General features: G+C 45.7%; 1 protein-coding gene across 2 annotated transcripts in view; it reads right to left on the bottom strand.

The window, feature by feature from the left end:
- WIPF3 (WAS/WASL interacting protein family member 3) overlaps positions 1-16,133 on the bottom strand; it is a 76,786-nt gene extending 60,653 nt beyond the window's left edge. For both annotated transcript variants that reach the window (XM_066239605.1, XM_066239606.1), the window contains exon 1: positions 15,863-16,133. The gene's annotated coding sequence lies outside the window, so the exon portion shown is untranslated. The remainder of the gene's footprint in view (positions 1-15,862) is intronic.
- Between the last annotated feature and the right edge of the window lie 611 nt (positions 16,134-16,744).

The raw sequence follows: 16,744 nt of genomic DNA, 5'->3' as shown, positions 1-16,744 counted from the left end.
ATAGGCTACTCAAGGACTCGAAGATGGAGACTATGTCTTAGGTATCTTGGTAGTGCCAAGGCCAAAGGTAATGCCAAAAACCATTGCCTTGCTATTGTTATGGGGGATAGAAAACATACATATCAGCAATGTAAGTTCTACGAGTCTACAGATGAAATAACCTTCTTAATAATTATGAAAGTAAAAATATTACAAGGTAACATAGTAAGAAGGAAAGAGAAGTGTGGGCAAAATTCCAGTCCAACTGGTGACCTTATTATCAGAGTGGGAACAGATGCTGGGTGTTGGGGGTCTCATAGCATACATGCTCACTGGAAGCGCCTCACCTGGCATGTTACAATAAAAGTAATCATAGAAGAATGATTATAGTTGGATAGTTGGGAGAAATAGTCTCCCGTTCTGGCTCTAATGCCCAATGATTTCTCCATCTAGAAAAAGGGCTGTCCTTTCTTCCCCAATACATATGAATGTGAGGACCAACAGAGCACTGCTTTGAGATAAATATTAAGGAAATTGAAGAGAATATTATGATCTTGTTCAAAAAGGAAAGTTCTCTCAAATGCAATTTTCCTAATTAAGGATATGGTGGCTTCTTAAAAATAGAAATGAGAACTCATCCTCAAGGGCAGCAGCAAAGAGGCTATTTAGTCTTTTAAATTAAAAAAACACATTTCAAAATAAAGTTGATTTCAAGGACTTTCGCTTCTCAGATGGTAGAGTGAAAATATCTCTGTTTTCCTTCTTCTCAGAAACCATTTGACAATAATAAGGAAAGGTAAACTCAGAAATATAAACTCATTCTGGGATAAAAACTAGATGTCTAAACCTGCAACAAAGAGGACATTAAAAATCTAAATAGAAGAATACATGGAAAATAAAGATAGGGAAAACATAAATCAGAACCTATGGAAAACAGCTAAAGCAGAATTCAGAGCAAAAGTCATAGCTGTAATAAGTTACATTTCTAAAACAAAGAATTAAAAACTTTTAAGAAACATGAATAACAGGCCCTGGCCAGTTGGCTCAGTGGTAGAGCGTCGGCCTGGCGTGCGGGAGTCCCAGGTTCGATTCCTGGCCAGGGCACACAGGAGAAGCACCCATCTGCTTCTCCACCCCTCCCCCTCTCCTTCCTCTCTGTCTCTCTCTTCCCCTCCTGCAGCCAAGGTTCCACTGGAGCAAAGTTTGCCCGGGCACTGAGGATGGCTCTGTGGCCTCTGCCTCAGGCGCTAGAATGGCTCTGGATGCAACAGAGCGACGCCCCGATGGGCGGAGTGTCGCCCCCTGGTGGGGTCGGGCGCATGCGGGAGTCTGTCTGACTGCCTCCTCGTTTCCAACTTCAGAAAAAAAAAAAGAAACATGAATAACAATACCATATAACTAAAGAAGCTGAAGAAAGGAACTAGCAGTTACTGATGACGTAAAAAAACCCAGATATTTGGAAATTATCAAAAAGATAATTGAAAATATGGTGGTAGGCAGTTAGACAGACATGAGCAGAGAAAGGACAACGGGCCAGGCACAGAAGGTCAGTCACTAGGGTGGAAAGCCCTGGGTGACAAGCAAAACTGGGAAAACAAGGACCTCACCCCCGGGTGACCTTTCTCTCCCTAGCATAGCTGGTCATGTGATTCTGGCCCTTCCTTCCCTGGCATGTTGCTAGTCAGCCAGTGAGACACCCCCCCCCCCCCTTAGAGGGGTAACAAACAAGGGTGCTGGAGAAAAGCCCTTAAATATTAAGCTCCCAAGACTGCGAGATTCTGACCATCATCAAATACAAATAGGCCACAGTTGTGTTTCAGCTCCAGGCCCAGAAAAGTAGCAAAACCAGGCAGAAGATGTCATAGCTGACCTCAGGACCAACTTCATTGACTAATGACTGCTGCGCTGGTGCCAACCAATCATTAGAGACCATGACTCTGGTTGACGCTTGATCTATACCGCACCACCATGGGTCACATGGTGAGACCATGACTCTGAAATGACACATTTGCACAGCTGATCAATGTTCCATTGTGATCCTCCCCTGAAATTCCTTGCCCTTGGAGAGCAGAGAAAAGCCTTTTAGACAAGGAACCCAACGTGGCTTTCTCTAAGGAGATGCCTGAGCCTCCCCCAACACCTTCCCCCACATGCATTTTCCTTGCCTCTCTCCTTCTCCCAAGCTCAAGCCCTCCCCCTCTTGACTCTGTAACTTATTTACTGAACCCATTTCTTCTACAGCTCACTTCTTTTACCCCTGTGACTTTCTAAATAAGTTTTCTTTTACAGTTTGTGTCTTGTCTCTGAATTCTGTCTTACCCAGAACTCAAATACTGAGGTTGCTGACCTGAGGTCTAATCGCCAGTAACCCTGGTGCTGCCTCGTTGCCAACAAAACTAATAAATCTAAAAGCTTCTTCTTTGAAAAACAGAAAAGAGTTATCTAAGTAATTATCTAATCTAATCAAAAATGAGAAAGAGAGAAAGAGAAAGCATAATATACAAAAGAATGGGAAAATAATGGCAGATATAGAAGACATGAAAAGTCTTTGCTCAAATCTAAGCAAAGAAATCACAAACCAGATTGAAATAGACAACCCTCTAGGAAAATAGGAGTTATTAAATTGGCCAGGACAAGAGAGAAATCTAAACAGAAGAAATAGCACGAGTTGTCAAAGATCCAGTCCTAAGCAGTCCAGATTTCAGGCTGCATTCTACCTAATCTCTCAGGAGCAGTTAGTTACTATTCAGACCCAAACTTGAGAAAGACACAACCAACAAAAGAAAACTACTTATTGACCTCATTGATGACTACAGAGGAAAAAAATAAGCGCAAGTAAATAGAACTCAGCAACACGTTAAAAATAATATCTATTAACTGGGTAGGGATTAAATACAAGAATGTTTCAATGCTAGAAAATCTACCGATTGAATTCACTGTATTGTGAGCACAAAAGAAAAAAATTATATGATTCTTTCCTGGCTGCCCCCAAGTATTCATAAAATAACTCAAAATATGGTAAATATGGAAAAAACAAATAAATTCCAATTAAAGTCAGGTACAAGACAAGGGAGCCCACATGGCCACGACTACTTATCATTATCTCAGAGGTGGCGGTCATTTCAATTAGACAAGACCAAGAGATGAAATATATGATAATTGGAAAGGAGGTCCAATGATCATTTTCTTCAAGATGATATGACCATGCACATGGAAAACCTGAAAGACTCAAAAGAAAAGTCATTTCATCGAATAAGAGAATTTGAAAAGGTGGTTCTCCCAAACCAATGAACAAAATCCAAGTACTCCTGCATACAAACAAGCACTGTTGGAAAATATTATGACGAACCGATTGTGTTTACAGTAGCAACTTGAAAGCTATCTGAGCCTAAATTTAACAAAATATGAAGACATGTAAAACTTTGAAACATTACTGAGAAACAGTGAAAACGCTGAAAAACTATATTCTATTCTTGGTTAGGACAACTAAACATCATATAAAAACTCATTTTTTCTATATTTATGAATGTAATGTAATCACATGAAAATAACTTGGTTTTTTTTTTAGACCTAGGTAAGCTGATTCTAAAGTTCACATATAGAACTAAAATCCCTGGATAATAAGTAAATTATAAAGCCACATTTCTTTAATAAATTTTGGTTCTGGTATATAAAGAAATAGTGAAGTAAATGGAAGTGAGAGTCTAGAAGTATACCTAATTTCTGGAAAATCTGGCTATAAGAATAAGAAAGATGCTGCATATAAGTGGGGGAAAAGATGAGCTTTTAATTAACATTATTGAGAAAATTGCATAGCAATTTGGGGTAAAAGAACTGTGTAACGATCTCATGCCTTACATTAAAATACATTCCAAAGGATAAATATTTTAATTTTGTAATAAAGAAAGTTAGAATCATACAAGAACAAAATACAGGAGAATTAAAAAAAAAAATTCTCCAAGTCAGAAAGGCCTGTCTAAAAGCTCTAAAAGAAAAAGTTTCTGCAAAATAAGTACATGAACACAAATATAAAGTCACAGTAAACAAAATCAGAAGTCCACAAACTGGAGGAAAAAAAAGACATTTACACAAAAAAGTCCCATCACAAACTGGGAGGGAAATTACAGTAAAATAAAAATCACAGTGAAATGGCCAGTTTCCTTTATTTCTTGTGTAAGATATTTCTACAAACCCATAATAAAGATCAACAGCACAACAGAAAAATGAACAACGGGCCAAACAGTTCACAGATGATGAAATACAAGTGGTATTTCAACACACTGCAAGATGCTCAACCTTATTCCTAATGGGACAGTGCAAGTCAGAACCACACTAAGATAGCAGTTTTCACCTGTATTGGCTACGATCAAGAGTTTGGTAGAGGTAGTGTTGGAGAGAGTAAAGGGGACTGGACTCTCATGGTGGAAATCTAAATATTCTTTTCTGTAAAGGGCAGTGAGCCACTGTATCAAAAGTTGAAAATATGCTTTATAATCCCACAAATGTATCTTAGTGATACGCTTGTAAGAAATAACGTGTATGTTGACATTCACTGCGGATTATTTTTAATAGCGAAAGGCTGGAAATAACCTATATACCCATCGACTGGGAACTGATGATTCAATTATGATTCAGATCTTTTAACGGCATACCAGGTAGCTGTTAAAAAGAATGTGGCAGTCTTACATGTACCAACATAGAATGATATTAAGTGAAAAAAGCAGGCAGCAGGAAACGCATATATTAAAGAGTATGCCTTCATTTATGTCATATGTGTGTATACCTATAAACAGACCTATAATGTACATAAAAGCACATATGCACATACATGAATGAAAAGATGTATAACAAGGTGGTCTGAGAAAGGTAAACACAAATAAGTAAAGAAAAACAAATTTGTCTGGACCATTTGGTCCAGAGCAGCTGCTGGGTCCATAAAGAACCGTGCTGAAGGTTGACCGTGGGCTTTGCTGGGCTGGCCCTGCACGCAGACTTCCAGGAGAGCTAAAATCACCCCTCCGGCCACCCAGAAGTGTCAGAGGTGACTGAGCAAGCATGCTCAGAACATAGCCAAGAGTAGAATAAAAGAATTCTCCTCAAACTCACCCATAGCTCCTAAGGTTTAGTTCTTCATTTAATATATGGTTAACATCCAGCGAGGAACAGTTTTATGGCACAGTTGTCCGTAGGCATGAATCATTTGTGTGTTGGTTCCAGCTGTAACTGATCCTCCTCATTCATTAAGCGCAAAGGCACAGGACAGCGTGGGGAGGGGGTGTGAGGGTCTGAAATAACAGCTGGTGACTTTCTTTCTCCAGCCACAAATACCACACCCCTAGGTTCTGTGAACAGGAATCCTGACCCGTCTGTCTTAGGCAAATGTCATTTACGTGGGAAATGTCAAAATGACTACACTTTTGTATGGCTCACTTACAGCTCCCTGAGCACAGAGAGACAACACCAGGCGTAAACCCAGATCCTGTTAGCTTCCGTCTAGAAGTCTGTAGGTGAATTTTTAAAATCTTAGGTAATAAACATTTGGGTGAAAAACAAAAACAAAACTCCTGCAAAACCTGTTCAAAGTGTGGGGGAAAATCATTCATTTTAAATTCCGGAAAAATGTTCGCCTACTTGTCTTATGTTAGGCAGTTATCTCACTTATTTCTGAAACTGTTTTATTTTTTTCTCTCGGATTTTCTGGAGAGCAGGGTGATTGGACTTTAGTGTTTCATTCAAAAGTCTAAAGGGGTGTTAGAATAAACAACAGCTTTAAGGGATACTAGAGATTTCACATCTATTTCTGTCATTAAATGGCCATACATAGTACACCCTTGGTCTGTTTTTCTTGGCTCTTCTATAAGAGGAAGAAATGTCCCCTGTTCTATTAGGGCAGTAATACTTCATGTCAGACCTACAGCAAAGGAGCCAATGTCATTTTTTTTTCTCTTTTTTCTTTTTTTCTGAAGCTGGAAACGGGGAGAGACAGTCAGACAGACTCCCGCATGCGCCCGACCGGGATCCACCCGGCATGCCCACCAGGGGCGACGCTCTGCCCACCAGGGGGCGATGCTCTGCCCCTCCGGGGCGTCGCTCTGCCGCGACCAGAGCCACTCTAGCACCTGGGGCAGAGGCCAAGGAGCCATCCCCAGTGCCTGGGCCAACTTTGCTTCAATGGAGCCTTGGCTGCGGGAGGGGAAGAGAGAGACAGAGAGGAAGGAGGGGGGGGTGTGGAGAAGCAAATGGGCGCTTCTCCCATGTGCCCTGGCCGGGAATCGAACCCGGGTCCCCCGCACGCCAGGCCGACGCTCCACTGCTGAGCCAACCGGCTAGGGCCGCCAATGTCATTTTTACTATAAGCTTACTCTGTGGGTAGACATAACTGATGTTTTAACGCTGATGTTTGTGGTTGGGAGAATGCTTGTTAAACGGTTCACTAACAAAACAATAGTGCACATGTACCAAGTGAGGTACCTGCACTAGGAATTCTGATTGTTATTTACATAATGATTTTTCATCCTCTAAAACAATTCTGCACAACAGATGTTATCCCCACTTCACAGGGGAAGAAACAAAGATGCAAAGTAATCCACCCAAGATCAAATAGTTGGGACATCACAAAACCATATCTAACCTCAGTGGGTTGACCCCTAGCCTGTGCAGTTTCCACGACTCTACCCAGCCTCTGCCAAGGAAAGCAGACTGCATGGTCGATGCACTGGAGCAAATATTTATTGGGCTTCTTCTCTAAGTTAGACGCTATGCTAGCCACACAGTAAAACCAGAAGCCTGAATCGCACTAATCAATATATTTATATATTTGATGAATAAATAAATCTATAGACACATGGCTCTATCTACAAACGATAGTTTGTAATCTTATATATTGAAAGTTACTATGTACTGGACACTTTTCAAAAAGAAAAGGCAGAAAAGGTAAAAAAAAAAAAAAGGAGTAGCAATAAAGCATATGGTATAGAAAAGGAGAGAATAAGTACCAATATATCAGTGATCACAATGACTGTAAACAGGTTATTAAACTCTCTTGCTAAAAGAGTGATATTCAAACTGCTTTTACAAAACCAGCTGTATCTTTCTTTTTTATAAGACACACAGCTAAAACAAAAGAATGCTTAAAAACTCTGAAAGTAAAAGAATGGGAACAATATCTGAGATAGACACTAAAAAGTGGTGGAGAAGCTGCCTAGGTTTTGCTGGTGAAATGTCCAGGGCTCAGTTTCTTTGGAAATGTTTGGAAGTTCCTCGAAATGTTAAACAGTTATTAGACTCAGCAATTCCACTCCAAGAAATGAAAACATATGCCCACACAGAAACTTACACACGAGTGTTTATAGTAGCATTGTACGTAAGAGTCAAAATCTAGAAACAAATCCGTCAACTTATGAGCAATTATACAAACTGCAGTATGGCCATGTGATGAAATACTATTCAGCCATAAAAAAAGATGAAATGCTGATACATGCTAGAACATAGATAAACCTCCCAAAACATTATGCTACATGAAAGGAGCCAGTCACAAAAAGCCACACAGTACATGATCCCATTTATATAAAATGGCCAGAATAGGTAAAGCCATAGGAATACAAGGTAGATTAGGGGTTGTCAGGAATGGGGAAGGGTAGGAAGTGATTGCTAATGGATTTGTTTTTGGGGTGATGAAAATGTTCTGGAATTGAATGATGATGTGGTTGTGACTCTGAATATTCTAAAGACCACTAACTTGTGTACTTTATTTTTATTGAATTTATTGGGGTGACGTTGATCAACAAAATTATATAGGTTAAATTGTATACTTTAAAAGAGTAAATTTCAGGGTATGTGAATTATATCTTAAGTGAAGCTGTTATTTAAAAGAAAACAAAACTGGTACAGCATGATTAATACCCGGCAAGACAGAATTCAGGACAAAAAATATTAATAGAAATATAAAATACTTTGGACACATGCATAAAAACATACTTCATTGCTTTCACGGCTTATGCACAAGTAAAAAGCACAGGAAACCTCTGAGCTGGGCCTTCCGTGATTGGAGGAAGTGCGGGAAGGAGCGAAGCTTTGCCATGTGAGTGTGGCAGCCGAGGACAGTGAGCGTGAGCTCACAGAGCCAGGTTGTCGAGTTTGAGCTTTGTTTTATAGGCTTCTAAAGAAATGAAAGATGTTAGACATTCCTGTTTTAAAAAACAGCACCGTGGGGGCCATGTGTGGAAAATGAATTGTAAGGAGAAGCAGCAGCACATAGGTAGAACCATCCACGTGATAGAAGAGGGCTATTCCTCTGAATTAGAATAGGCAATGGGGAATATTGCCAAGGGGAATATTCGCTTGGATGTCTGGGGCAGGGGAGGAGGAAGAGCCCAGGATAACCCCTGTCTCCTTGCCAAGACAATCTAGTGTGAAACAAAGAAGACAGGTGACAGTAGGTGGGGGGGACCTCGGGGGATCTGAACGGGCAGGGAAAAGCGAGTTTAATTTGAAGCATAGGAGGTGCTTTGTGCAAATGGAAATTTAGATCTGAAGTGGAGAAAAGCAGGGCTGGTGATAGTGATTTGGGATCTTTACATTAGGCAGTTGAGTGTGTTTCATTCTCTAACGTTAACTGTATGAGGAAACGGGGAAGTATCACATTTGAAATTACCGGGCCATCTTCTGCACTTTCTAATGAACTCAGGGACATGGCTGATATCGGAAGTAAGTCAGGTAGGTGGCTGACACTGCTGGTTGCCTACTCAAGAAACGTCCCACCCTCTTCCTCAGAGAGGCCCTAATTTGAGAGGAGGAAGGGGTAGCATTTGCAATTTGCTCAGCTGGAAATACTTGATTTCTCAGACTGTCATATATTTAGCGTAACCCTGTGACACCATTCTGGCCAATGAGCTATAGGTGGAAGTCCCTAAACAGGGCATCACTTGCTGAATAAAACAACAAAACCTCCCTAATAGGAGGTCCCTCACTCTTTGGCTATTTACACTTTCCTTTTCTTCCTGCCTGTACCATGGATGTAAGCCCAGAGACGCAGCAGCCATTCTGTGGCCATGACGCAACCAGATTTAGGATGAGGACCTACAGACGAAGATGATGAATAGAGGCTGATTCTCTGACAACCTTGTTTGAGATCCTGCATCGGTCCTGGACTGCCTTTTTTGGGAGAGTCCAATTCCACAAAACAAATAAACCTATTGATATATTCGTTGCAAGCCAGATTCTGATGTGTGCGTTTTTTTGCTTTGGCCACTGAATGCAATCCTGATACAAGTCATACACCTATATGTACACACACGTATATACAACATATTCAAATTTTCAGTATGTATATATACTAAAAATGACCATCATCTCAATTACTAAATAAAGAACACAATATTATTTATTCTTACTACCAAGAAGTGCCGAGAGTAATAAGGGGCTTAAGAGATGGTAGAAAGCACTGGAGTTTTCTTAACAGTGTGATAAAATTTCAGCTAAAGGGAGATTGGGGGACTATCAGTAATAAGAAAATTCACTGATGCACACTCATCTGCTAATGAGTCTATGGGCATGATGACACCCTTCAGACTTTGTCTGCATCAGGTAATCTGATCTGCCTCATTTCAATGGCTTCAGCCAGAACAAATGTTCTTAAAATGGAATTGTTCACCTGACTCTCACAAGAATGATCATCTTTGGAAAAAGAATCCTTCTCCTCTCCCAGGCACGCAGTAAAACGGGAAGGAGCACGTCCCTGAGCCACGGGCCTCTGGCCCCTCACAGAGGTGCTTCTACCGGACTGTGCTCTGGGGTCACGTCTCCGGAACAAGTCAGGAACATTTTCTAGGAAACACTTATTTGTTGCCTTCTTCTACAAAGCTTCCATTGTCTTCACGGCAGGGACCATGTTAAAGACTTCGATCTCTATGGCAACAGCAGTGACGACTTTGAAGACCCATCAGGAACAAGTTATCCCAGTTTTCGGAACCAGGAAAAGCTGGGTAACTGATCTGGTTTTAATCCCCTGCTCACTGTGGATCCGGCAATGACTCGGTCTGTTGTCCTCTTTGTTTTGGCTACTGGGAAGTTCTGACAAATTTTTATTTATTTTTTTAATTTATTTTTTATTTTTTTAAATTTATTTATTCATTTTAGAGAGGATGGGGGGAGATAGAGAGAGAGAGAGAAAGGGGAGGAGCAGGAAGCATCAACTCCCATATGTGCCTTGACCAGGCAAGCCCAGGGTTTCGAACTGGCGACCTCAGCATTTCCAGGTCGACGCTTTATCCACTGCGCCACCACAGGTCAGGCCTCTGACAAATTTTTAATCCCATCTCCTGAAACTACATTACACCTTCTAGTAAACTCATCTGCAGAAACTACCTACACATTATGAGATAGTCTTGTTCTCTAAAATAGCTCTGGTTTCATCTCGTTTTTCAGTCTGTGTGTTCTCTTTACTCCAGTTTCATTAACAATAAATTTTACGTTGTTTACTACCTACTTTCGTACGCTCCTGAAATGTTTCATGGAACAGGAAACATTTAAGGCAGATAATATTAATTTAAGCATCACATATTAATAATAAAAAGTAATTGCTAATCAGACGTTGCTATGAATGAGACATTGTTGTAGTACTGGACCTATTTTATTTTATTTTTTTATTTTTTTTTTCTTTTCCATTTTTCTGAAGCTGGAAACAGGGAGAGACAGTCAGACAGACTCCCGCATGCGCCCAACCGGGATCCACCCGGCACGCCCACCAGGGGCGACGCTCTGCCCACCAGGGGGCGTTGCTCTGCCCATCCTGGGCGTCGCCATCTTGCGACCAGAGCCACTCTAGCGCCTGAGGCAGAGGCCACAGAGCCATCCCCAGCGCCCGGGCCATCTTTGCTCCAATGGAGCCTTGGCTGCGGGAGGGGAAGAGAGAGACAGAGAGGAAAGCGCGGCGGAGGGGTGGAGAAGCAAATGGACGCTTCTCCTGTGTGCCCTGGCCGGGAATCGAACCCGGGTCCTCCGCACGCTAGGCCGACGCTCTACCGCTGAGCCAACCGGCCAGGGCAGTACTGGACCTATTTTAATTTATTTGCCTTAACTATGAGATAAGTACCACTATGATGATGTCCGTTTTACAGATGGGAAGACCGAGTTACAGTGCAGTTAAGTAATTTGTTCAAACACATACAACAAATACGTGATGAAGCAAAATTCAAACCCAGGTATTCTGAATTATATGTCATACAAAAGAAGAAATAATAATATTTAATTCCTAAAAAAGTAGAGGCCTTCTGATTTTATAGGCCGAGCTTAACATTTTTCTTCTTTAAAGGAGATATCTAGGGATAGGGCAAAACAGGACAAAAAAAGAAAAAAAAAAGAAAAAAAAGAAAAACTCACGGACACAGATAACAGTGTGGCGATTGTTGGAGGGGGTGAGGTAGAGGGAAGTATGGGGGGTAAATGGTGATAAACACAGACATGAGTTGGGAGGTGAACACACAATGCAGTGTAAAAAGATGTGTTGTAGAACCCGACACCTGAAACTTGTATAATTATGTTAACCAGTGTCACCCCAATAAAATTCAATTAAAAAAAATCAGAGAGGTAACTATTATACCTCTTGTCTATACAATGATGCCTGATGACCGATGTCAACAGAAGGGAATGAGACAGTAAAATTCGAAAGGACAGATAATCCAAAAATAATTTGCTTTTGATTTTGGATCATAAAGATATTCGCTCACTCATTCACTCACTCAGTCATTCGGGACCCGTCCTGGCCAGATGTGGTGCAGGTGCTGGGTGCAGATATTCACTCACTCCCTCACTCAGTCATTCGGGACCCGTCCTGGCCAGATGTGGTGCAGGTGCTGGGTGCAGATATTCACTCACTCCCTCACTCAGTCATTCGGGACCTGTCCTGGCCAGATGTGGTGCAGGTGCTGGGTGCAGATATTCACTCACTCCCTCACTCAGTCATTCGGGACCCGTCCTGGCCAGATGTGGTGCAGGTGCTGGGCGCAGATATTCACTCACTTCCTCACTCAGTCATTCGGGACCCGTCCTGGCCAGATGTGGTGCAGGTGCTGGGCGCAGATATTCACTCACTCCCTCACTCAGTCATTCGGGACCCGTCCTGGCCAGATGTGGTGCAGGTGCTGGGCGCAGATATTCACTCACTCCCTCACTCAGTCATTCGGGACCCGTCCTGGCCAGATGTGGTGCAGGTGCTGGGCGCAGAGATGATGTGGACCCGGTGCCTGCGCTCCAGGGGCTCAGGTGCAGTATGGGCAAGTCAGGCAGGCAAAGGGCACCTTGGGGTCCTGGGTGGGCTGAGGGCAGACCAGAGCGGGGTGTCACATAATCATTCTGAGAGCAGTTTGGCTCTTGGCCTCTGTGTCCCCCGACTGATAATGAGAATAAGAAGAATCAGCTCCCTGATGAGGCCGTTTTGATGATGTCACACACAGGAAGCTCTTAGCCTAGCCCAGCACACTCAGCGTTCAAGACCTGTGAGCCTTTCGCTCTTAAGGTACAGTGGGTGGCAACCTGGGCGCTCTGCTCTGACACACGTGTACACTCACATGCAGATATGTCCTCAGAAAGACAAGAACAGAGGCTGGCTCTTGCCTCTTCCTACCTCCTCCCAGGAGCTTACTGTCCACAGGCAGGCCTGGCACCCACTTCTGGAGGCCATCATCTCAAAATCAGTGTCTTGCACATCGCCCACACAGGATGACGAGTCCTTCAACATGCACTTGGAAACCCTCCTCCACAGTGCCTGGCCCCCATGACATGCGCCGGGCACCTCTGCCACATTGGCTCCGCTCCACTGTACCTCCCTGGCACGTCAACACTGCAGCGCACCACACGGTTCCCTGGCCGTGTAACGGGTCAGGTTTCCTCTTGAACAGGTCTAAGGAAAGATCCAACTAGAATTGCAAAGGGGAGTTTCAAGTGTGCTACCAGCTGAAGCCACGGAGAAAGCATATGTACTAACTATACTTGTTCTGCATCAGCCGGGAACCCTGTGTCTCTTCGGTTTCGTGCAGTGGCCGAATAAAAAGAAATTAATCATGGTCTCACCAGCCCTAACTCATGTGGAAGCGCTCCCCAGCCAAGTTTGTTTTGTCATGCTATCAGCAAAGTCAGTCAAACATTACGGTTCCTTTCTAAATATTCCAGCAGCCAGATGGCTGGCGGGGATGCTACTGTGACAAGGCAAAACTCGCCTAAAGATAACTTGGTGATGCATCATCATGCTTGATGGCACTCGGCGGAGCGGCTTCACCCAGAGAGACCTCTTCAGTTGCCCCACTTCATCCGGGTACTTCAAACCAAAACATTATCCCAAGAAGACAAACATTCAACTCTGCAATAGGAAACTGGTTGGTACAATAAACACGTTCAGCCTCCATAGGCTCTGAATTGTAGGCAGAATTAGAAACTTGCTCGATGCCCACACAGTAGGACACATCTCTCAAGATTTCCCTCTAGATATTATATCACGGTACCCTGAAGTTTCAAATATTTCTGCAGTAAATTTCATGGATATTTATAACAATGTTTGCTAGAAAACAAATGTCCTTCCTTCTGCCGAGTTACTTTGGTAGTTATTTTTTTTAACTGAAGTGTTAGTGAACATATTGTGATAAATTCTAGAATGGAGGAAACTTGACTGTTCCTCCCTGGTGAAAATTCTACAGGGTTTCTTCTAGAGTTCATTACACTTTGGTGTCTCAGAGCTTTTCCAGGTTACATTCTCTGTGTGTGTGGCTGTAAAATCACAACTTGTACCATATGCTTTCTGAACAATAAATCTCCTAAAACGAGCGTTGCCAGGATGGGGCAGCTGGCTCTCTCCTGTTCCTAAAACTGTCTGTTCTTAGACACACACTGCCTCCATCCCTTCTGCTGCTGGCTTACTGCAGTCTGTGTGATAGCATCTCACACTCACAATTATATGCAAACAACAGACTCCTGGAAAGGGATGAAAAGGAGACATGGCAGGGAGCCAGCCTTCAACTCCCTGTCACCCTGGCGGCTCTGCCACGGCTCAGGTGGCCGAAATAGCCTGGGTGGGGATGTATGCGTAGAATTGGAAGTCTGTGTGCCCAGGTTCTTAACTCTGCCTCCTCTGAGTAAAACATTTAACCTTGGGACCTTTTATTTTCTCATCCATAACTAAAGGCACAGCAACAGCCTTTACTTAGGTGTGTAAGGCACAGCATCGTATGAGGTAAAGTCCCCTGCAGTGTATATTTCATTTCCTGTAATCCTCCAAAGTTCTTTTGCTCCCCTGTCCTTTTATTCCCCCCCCCATTTGGTTTCTGTGGTTTTTAAATCCATCTCTAAAATGCATTGGCCAGAATGCTGCACGCATCTGTGTGCTACCACAGTGAGCAGACTTCAGCATTACATTTGTATTTACCGTTTTACTGAGGTAAAACATGCCTAGGTCAAGTGCACAAATCTCAAGGGAATAACCTCATCAATTTCGATAGGCCTACACCTGTCTAACTACTACTTTAGGGGGAGCGGGAGCTTTTCCAGCACCCCGGAAGCCTCCCTCACACCCTGTCCAGGTCATTACCAGGCCCGAAGGCAACCCCTCTTCCAACCACTACTGCCACCAGTAGCTTCGTCTAAAGTAAAATTTAAAAAAATTCAGGGACGGCTGGAGTCCAAGTGATAATAACCGCTATTGTACAAAAAAAAAAAAAAGTATTTCCAATCTTCCCTCTGTGGAGATGAAAGATTCTGGAAAAGAAGAGAGAGGCACGAACTTTCTAAATCACACAAGTCACGTCGAACGAGGCCCTCATTTTGCAGCCAAAGACCCAAAGCTCAGGGAGACCGTGACAGCCCCACTTGTTGCTACAGAGTAACTTTCCTTCCAAACACAGCCGGTCACAGACAGCCCCGGCGGGACGCTGCGGCTGAGGCCCAGCGCTGCGGGGACAGCGCTCCCTGGTTTCTCCTCGCAAAAATTTTTTTCCAGGAAGCAAAGTACACTTGGTCCCCATGTCGCCCCCGCGCCTGCCACACGCATCCCCACGCGGCTGGCACGCGCGTACAGAAGGCGCTGTCCCTGCGAGCCAGTGCCTGCCTGCCCACGGGGACAGGGCTGGGCTCCCTCCGGATCCGCCACCGGAGCTGCAGAGCCCCTCCCCCAAGCCTGCGACCCCTGCTGCCTGCGGGATGTATTGGGGGAGTGAGTGGGGACAGTCTCTGCCACTTCCTCCCTGACTCCGCCGAATGACTTTAGAGCCCGGTCGTGGCCAGATCTAAATCTCTGGAGCACTGGGAGGGGAGTCCCGAAACCTGCGCTCCGGGTCCAGCCCGGCCACCACGAGCTGTGTGACCTTGGGCAAGTCACTGCACATCTCCAGGCCGGCTTCCTCGTTGGGGGCTGCTTCTGTATCCCCAAAGCCGCTTCCAGTTCTGAGATTTCCTAGTTCTTCTTTACTCCGCCCCGGCTCTTCCCGCGACCTCCCCCGTCTCAGCGAGACCCCAGCCTTTTGTTCTGGGGGTGAAGCGGGGAAGGGAGCGCGGGAGAGCTCCGGAAAGGGCCAGGCCGGGCGGCCTTGCGCTCGGCGCCGCTCGCTGGAGAGCGGGCCGGGGAAGTCACCAGGCAGCCCCGCGGTGACCTCCTTCTTCCCTCGATCCCCTGACCGCCGGGCCCGGGAGGCACCGCGCCGCGGGCAGCGGGGGGCCGGCTCTAGGGCAGCGCGACGCCCCGACGACCGCCCCGGTGAAGGTCCCTTGGACACGGGCACGCGCGCGACATCCCTGTCCCTATCGGGGGTCACTCCGCCTCGGGACGGGCCCCAGTGGCCGCCGCGACAGCGCGCGTCCCCACCCTCAGTCCCGGACCCGGACACGCGCACGGAGCCGCTACCTGCCGCTGGCCGCGCCGGGGCCGGGCTGCGCTCGGGCTCGGGCCGACGTCCCCGCCGCCGCCGCCGCCGCCTCCGGGCTCCGGGCTCCGGGCTCCGTCCCGCAGCGCCCGTGCTCCAGGCGGCTCCGCTGCGGCCGCGCTGCGCTCCGTGCCGCTCGCGGTGCTCCCTGCTCGCTCCCCGGCCGCCGGCTCTGGTGCTGCCGGGACGCGGAGGCGGGGCCGTCGCCCCCACCTGCTCCGCGGGCTCCTGCCCGGGAGCCGCCGCCCCGGAGCTCCTGCCAGGGACGCGGCGCGGCGGGCGGGGTCGCTCGGGACCAGGGGGGCGGGTCCCGGCCCTGGGGCGCGCCTGTCCGCGACAGAGTCCCAAGTCTGAGCTGCGGAGAGAGTGCAGCCTGGGGGAGGCTGTGGTGCGAGACACATGGCCCAGCACCGCCGCTCTGGGCACACTCCATTCTCCCAGTTTATTGCAGAGTATTTTGAACCCTTCCTGTGTTCCAGGCGGTGTCATAACAGATGGGGACTAAAGAGAGGACGAAATCGCCTCTTTTCCTGGCAGAGTTCACCGTCTAGAAAGGGAAACCAACTAATGGGTAGCTACAGTCCCAGAAGTACAATCCCTTGGTACGATACAGAACCAAGAAGGGGCAGTCGGAGAGGGCGCACCTGGTCCAGGCTTGGGGGAGGTCAGGGAAGGCTTCCCCAGGAGCTGATGTGTAAAGCACTGCAGGACGAGCATGAATCGTCCCAATGAAGGAGTGGCGTGGGAGAGATCGGTTGTTCCCGATGGAGCCTAAGGGGAGAGGAAGCGACTGAAAACTGAACTCAGTCCGAGGAGCAGGAAGTATCAATACTTAGTACGGCCAGAACGTTACGTTCAGGCCC

This window comes from Saccopteryx bilineata, chromosome 7 (genome assembly GCF_036850765.1).
Source record: "Saccopteryx bilineata isolate mSacBil1 chromosome 7, mSacBil1_pri_phased_curated, whole genome shotgun sequence".
Taxonomy (NCBI): Eukaryota; Metazoa; Chordata; class Mammalia; order Chiroptera; family Emballonuridae; genus Saccopteryx; species Saccopteryx bilineata.
This window is presented reverse-complemented; position numbering and strand designations above follow the sequence as displayed.